Below are 6,890 nucleotides of genomic sequence, written 5' to 3'. Positions count from 1 at the left end.
AGCCCACACACAGTGTGTGTGTGCCTGTAGTGCTCTTTATGGGACCTGGGAGTTGTCCTACCACACTGAGAACTGTTTTCATAAAGAGGAGAAAATCATGTTGGAAAGCTCATTTTCTGTGATCCTACCATGTTTGTTGATAAAGGATAAGTATACATGGTGTCACTGCATCACAGGAGTGACTGAAGTGAAGCTAAGTTTCAACCTCTAATAGGCAAAAAATGAACCTCAGAAGTGCTCTCTCTCAGCTTTTCCATCCAAGCTTGCCTGTACAAAATGCCTTTTCTGTGTCCTCTGCAAGTTTTTAACCCCTGTGTCATGACTTTCAGAGAACACCCCCGGTATCTTGTTTTTGCTGTGTTTTCAAGTGAGTTCAGGCATTTAACTGTGGAATTATGATGATTTTTCACAACCTGAAACAGTAAAAAAAGGCTGGGGCTTCCCACAGCCAGCTGGAAAAGGGAGCAGTGGGTATGTACTGTGCTTACAGCACCCTTTGTGGGGGCTGTACCTTCCCTGAAATGCCCTCCTCTACCAGCTTGCAGCAGCAGCTGCCATAAGAACTTTCCATTTTCTATAGCTTCTTCCTACAGAGTCTATGTCAGATTTTAAGTCCCTGAGAATAGTAGGGAGCAGAAGAAAAAAGGAAAGAAAACTAACCCCGAAGCCCTGATTTTGATTTTGGAGGAAAGACCACAGCAGACCCTGATTAACGTGTGGGGTTTGTCCTGTTATCTTTTCTCCAGTAGCAACATCATATCACACTTCTTGCATCTTATCTGAAGCTGCACTCCTGCGTCACCTCATCTGCAGATCCCCCTGGATCCTGTTTCTGACAGGGTACTCTAAAACTTCTCTTTCCTGGAGAAGTTTCTGACACCTTGCACTGCTTGTGCCCTGTATGAGCAGAAATCCTGCCAGTAGATATGAGGAACTAACTGAACAGATAATCAGACTTAGAGAAGCAGAAATTCAATCCAGTTTTTCTTTGTGTGTGACACTGAACAGCTCATCACCTTGCAGTGCTCCAAGTCGAGAGGGTAACACACTGAAAAATTCATGTCAAAGTCTTGAAACATCCTGATTTGGAGGCACAAGAGAAATAGATCAGAAACAAGAATAAGCATTTTGAAATTGAAATTGAGTAGTTAGGCAAAATGTGCATAATCACAACTTGTTTTCTCAAAGAGAGGATGTGGCTTAAAACTCTTTGTTTTGTCAGGCAGCAAAGACAAGAGGGAAGAGTTACTTCTGATCGCTTTTCTTAATTGCTTCCTCTGTGACTGTACAGAGGAGGAAAAGGGAGGGGAGGGGAAAAAACTGTGGGTAACACAGGATTTTTAGGATGTTGTTGGTGCCCATGGCAACTCCAAGGGAGCCCAAGGCAATGTCTTTTTGGAGGGATGAGCAGTTGGTCAGGAACCCCCAGCCGATGTGTTGCCTCAAGGAAGGGCATCAGACCTTCTAGACTGAAATCTGATGGGAGGTGAGGCCAGTGTGGCACTGCTCCATGGCTTGGAGAGTTCTGCCTGTCCTCCTGTGGGCCTCCTGCCCATTTGGTGACCAAGTTGCTCAGCCCTGTTAGTCCTCATTAGGCTGGCTTGGCACTGGTCACCTCGGGGCATCTGATTCCCAGCCCTGCACATCAGCTCACCAGGATCTCAGCATCATCCTAAGGCTGCATCTGTCTGCCCTGTTGAGACTGGATGAGTCCTTCATCTCCCTTTCACATCATCTCCCATTCCTGTTTGTACCTGGGGTGTCCTGCAGCTCTCCCCTACTGCTGGCACCTAAAAATCAGGTGACACTTGCCCTGTTTTACAGAAGCTGCTGAAATGATGGCAGCTTTTCCCTTACACTTTGTTGAGCAAAATGCAAAAATCAAGTACAGGTGCACACAAAAGGGAACACTGGCACTGGGGGCACTCCCCAGCTCTGTCGCCTTCCCCACCACGTTTTTGGGAGAGCTGCCAGGGTAACAGGTCTGACTCAGCCTGATGAGCTGGTGCTCAGATTAAGAGCAAGTGTGAATTAAATGAGGCCCGAAGTGTTCAACAGCAGGCACTTCCCCAGTGTAAACATTTCGTCTCGAAGCTTTGTCAGGTTTTAATCTAAAGGCAGCGGAGCCTGGAGCAGGCAGGGCTGTGGTGGAGATACACCTGTCCCAGCCTGTGAGCTCCTGCCTCACCTGTGAGTCTGCACTGCTTTTGGCACACCCGGGCCCAGTTTGTCAGCAGAAGCAATGCCAGCACGTCCTGTCCCCAGCTCGCCCTCTGCAGGGTCACCTCTGGCTCCTACAAGGCACCTAAACCCTGCTGGCAGTGGCTCATGTGGCATCACTTTTCCTGGCATGCTCTATCCAAACCGGTATCAAAGCATACAGCTACAAAATAGCGTTTTCTCCCTCCTCGTCTATTAATCCTGTGCATTTCAAGAAGGAAATTGCAGGCTCCCTCCCTTACATTTAATTTTTCTCTGCGGCGCTAGAGGGCAGAAGGAAGGACGGCCCTGACCTGTCTCAGCAGCTCTCCGAGGGTGCAGAAATAAATCTGCCTTGAAAGGCTTTTCCCTTTGCCCATTACGAGCGCTCATCAAGAGCTTCATGCCCCAGCCTCTTTAGTGCTATTAAAGTTTAATACTTGGATATTGCATTTCAGAGGTAACACAAGGCGAGCCCTGCGCGCTCCCGGGCGGGCACATCCCCGCCTGCTCTGGACGTAAAGCGGGCAGCTGTGGGCTCTGCAATTTGGGAATGACTCCGTGTGATGGAGAACTTGCTCTTCTCCCCTCGGGGCAAGGCTGCCCGCCCGCCCTCAGCATCCCTTTCCCTGGGAAGCCTTGTCCCCCCGCCCGGCGCCTGTGGAGGGGGCTCTGGTTCTCCAGCAGGCAGCGGGAGGAGAGCGGGATACACACGGTGCGATCTGCCTGGGGGCGGTGATGGAGCCGCAGCACAAACCAGCAGGTACCCGCTCTCAGCAGGCTCGGAGGATTCCTCATTGAACCCGCTGAAGCTCGGGGCACTCTGACGGGGCTGCGGACGGACGGCCCATCACATGTTCCCTCTCTGCGCCAGGGAAACCCTGCCTGGGAGGCACCGGGGCCGCGGCACGGAGGATTCACATCCCCCCGGCCCCCGGACCGCCCCTGCCGGGAGGGGAAAGGAGCGTGAGAGCCGCAGCTCCGCAGGGCCGGCGGGAAGGGCCCGGGGGAAAGGCACAGTGGGGTTAGTGCCGGGTGTGCTCCGGGATGAGGAACAGCAGAAACCATCTGAAGCAGCTCCTCCTGCACCCTCAGCTGCTGCTGTTTGCTGGCTGAAGGGTGAGGGGCAGATGGCAGCCCACAGCAACTCCCGTTCAACTGATTCATTTTATTCTCCGCCGGATTTTTGCAACGTCTGTAATCAGCATGCATGATATAAGTAGTTATTTAATCAAAAAATAAGACTAAAAATATTCTTCCTTTTTGTTTTTTCATTCAGTTCATCTCCTCAGCATATCCCTTACTAGGATGAAATTATCCGACATTTGTGGGTAATGGAGAGAAACAAAATTTCTTACATTCAAATGAAACTGCACGAAAAAGGGTTTTCACAGTCTGCCACACTTTTTGAGATTAAGAATTTTATTTTGTTTTCTACCCAGGAAAAGGAATATCTCATATGCTGGCAATAAAAGCACACCAAAGAAGCGTGTGGATACTCTACTGGTAAGGACACTTAATTTGTGGAAGAGCTGACACTGGGTTTATTGTCTTCTCATTTTCATCTCTTCTGCACAGCTTTTCAAGAAAAGCTCTGTTTTTTCAAGCAAAATTTTGATTCAACAAGTCAGCATTTCCTGAGTGGAGAGAACATCTGTCAAATCCCCTGACCACATCCTACCACAGGAGCTCTGAATGCTGAGGGAAGCTGGGACTCAAACCCAGCATTGGTGCAGCAGCACCTGGGAAGGAGTGATGTCCTGGGCCCCAGCTCTGTGCAGATCCCCCACAACTCTGGTCATTTCCTGCTCTGTATTGCAATGTCAGGATGCTGATATTTGCATCCTGGAGTTAATTTAGCAGCTCATTTTTGTTCATGCTCTAGTGCAGTTCCTCATTCCTGGCCTCACAGGCTCATGCTGCTGAGCCTCAGGAGCCTCTGCAAAGCCCAGCTCCTTCTCCTGGCCTGAGGGGAGATGAATGAAAAGACAGTACCAAGGAAGAGTGGTCTGTTGGATCTGATCTCTTCTTTATAGTTGGACAGTTGACATTTCTGCAGTGAGGCCTGATGGCTGAATTAGACTTTGGTTAACTGAAGGACTATTGTCTTTGTGAAAACAAACCTGAGAAACTGGTTAAAAGATGATACACATTCATACAGAAATTTTTGGATGAACAAGTCAAACAAACCCATTTCCTGGCTTTGGAAATCGGTTTGTAAGGATTGTTCAGCAAATAACACACACCTTGATAGCAGTTAGGTTTCTTTCCCAAATAACGTGTAAACCCAAAAATATTTGTCATAAACTTTGAATAAAGAGCAATTGAACAAACCAAAGCAAAATGTGTGCAAGGAGCATCCAGGCTGCTGTTTCTGTATAATGTCAGCAAACTTTCAGGAGGCTGAACAAATCATTGAGTGTTTTACCCAGAATAACATTTGGAAGATGTCAGGAATATATGTCCATAAACACCAAGATGTGGGACAGGCACAGGAAATGATCCCTACTCAGAGGGAATGAGACTTAGCACTTCTCCAGTGGAAACAACCAGTTTCAGGCAAAAGGTGATTGTGTTCAGTGCTGTTGGGATTAAACAGCTGCTGAGCACTCTGCTCTGTTCCCTAAATGTGTCTAAGGCTCTCATGGATAGGAAACTTCAGTTTTACCTCTAAAACTATTTCTGTATAGAATGAAAAGTACCAACTACTTCAAAATACCTGCAGGGGAACAGCTATCAGCATGTCTGTCTCATGAGATCAGTCTGTGGGAGAGGTGCCCGTTCTTCCTAAAATGCACCACCAGGCCCTCTTACTGCTTGTCAGAATAAACCAAGGCTTGGCTGGTCATAGAGTGTTCCATGAAATGTTTTAGTTAATAGAATATTTGCACATTTCTGCCCTGTCCTTTTCCTTCAGCTGGAAGCTCTTTAGAGCAGAGATTTAATTCCTTCACCTCACCTGAGGGGGCTCCTAATAAGGTGGAAACATGAAGGAGGATGGCACAGGATGCTTTGGTCTGTACTGTCAGTGGAACTGGTGACTCCCCAAATTGTTCTGTAGTACAGTGCAAGTGTTTTCCAGGCACCATGCCAAAGGATGACTAAGGATAACCAAGGATAACCAAGTCCTGGATAACCAAGGCTTTCTCCAGCCCTGTGTTAGCCTAGGGCTCCATCCTAATGCAGCTGTGGCATCTCTAGCACACAAAAGACATCACTGTTGTTTGTAGTAAAGATGTGCACTCAAGATAGCTAGAGAAATGAAACCTGAATAAATAGTGTATGTTTGATGAGGAAAGAGGACAAAAGGAAACAAAGAGGATTTCTGTGAGTTATCTTCTTGCAGGGTGTGATTCCACAGCTCTGTTGCTCTGACCAGATTTTAGGAATGGAGAGGAGCACTTCCAGCATAATGCACAATGGCAGCTGGGGACACAGAGTGGCTCTTGGCTTGGCAGCAGCTGCCCTGGGCACAGGAGATTCCCAACCTGTCCCTCCACCTCTCACACACCATTGCAGCAGATGGTACTTGCCCATTCTGCTCCCAAAGCCTGCCTCTGTTAAAGCCTCTGCTGAAAATATTCAAGTGAACAAGTGTTTAACTTAAATGAATGGGTGAGAGTTTGGGGTGAGCTGCAATCCATGCCATGCCAGCAGTCCCAGTGGTGGCATTCTGCAGAGAGGGGAGGTGGCTCTCAGCAGCCCAACCCAGCCTGACCCTGCTGCAGTTGACAGCTCAGCCACACAGGCCTTGGGGGATGCCGAGAAACTTTTCCAGGTGTTTATCACCTTCATGGTTTCAGAGGTCTAGGGGGCTGTTGGCAGAACAAGGGGCTGCTGGTGGCCCCAAAGGGCTTCTCTGCTCTGTGACACTGTTATGTTCAGAGCTCCTTCTGGAAATGGGAGGGAAATCTGTATCTCTGAACAACCCTCGCTGTTTCTTCTTTTTAAAATCTAAAGATAGACTCCATATGGGCTCTGTAGTCTGACCATACATGTGGTGGATCTTTTCCCTTGGCATCTTTTCAGGCAGCAGTAGATTGATGTGAAAGGCACCCCAGTGGTGGAGCCTAGTCCTCCAACAGTCTTGACAATGAGTACATTGGGAGAATGGTCTTTCTGCCAGGTCAGGTCAATAAAGTACACCTTTATTTTATCAACTATACCTTGTTAATATGACAAATATGACATGCTCTCCAGCCACCACCAGGAACCCAAACCCTGGAAGTTTTTCTATGTTCCAGGCATGGAAATTGGAACAAACACTGGGGCTGAAGAAGGAAGCTTAGCCTGCAAGCAGTGTTTGCAGAGCTGATTGTCCCACTACTATGGTTTGGTTTCTGTCCATTGCACTCCCTGCTCAGCAGGCATAGGGCAGGAGGGGAAAGCTGGTCTTATGGAAAAAAAAAGGGCAAACAGGCCAGCCAGTGGAAAAATGCAAAAATACAAACTCCAAGCATGGAGGCTTCCTCCTCTGATCATGCATAGCATGGTATGGCATTTTTCAGGGAAATAACCTGTTGTGGTTTACGTGCACCTGGAAATACAACAGCTCCAAGACAATAACTTTGCTTTTCCCTGTGTATCTGTAATATCTCCCTGTGGTTTTGGATCTCAAAGAACCTCTCCAGTAAAGAGGAGTTTCTCAGTGGTTGCAGTGTACAAGCAGGATGTTTCCTCCTGTCACATGT

Source organism: Zosterops lateralis (genome assembly GCF_965231275.1).
Source record: "Zosterops lateralis genome assembly, chromosome: 1".
In the NCBI taxonomy this organism is placed as follows: Eukaryota; Metazoa; Chordata; class Aves; order Passeriformes; family Zosteropidae; genus Zosterops; species Zosterops lateralis.
The sequence above is the reverse complement of the archived record's forward strand: the minus strand, read 5'-3'. Positions refer to the sequence as shown.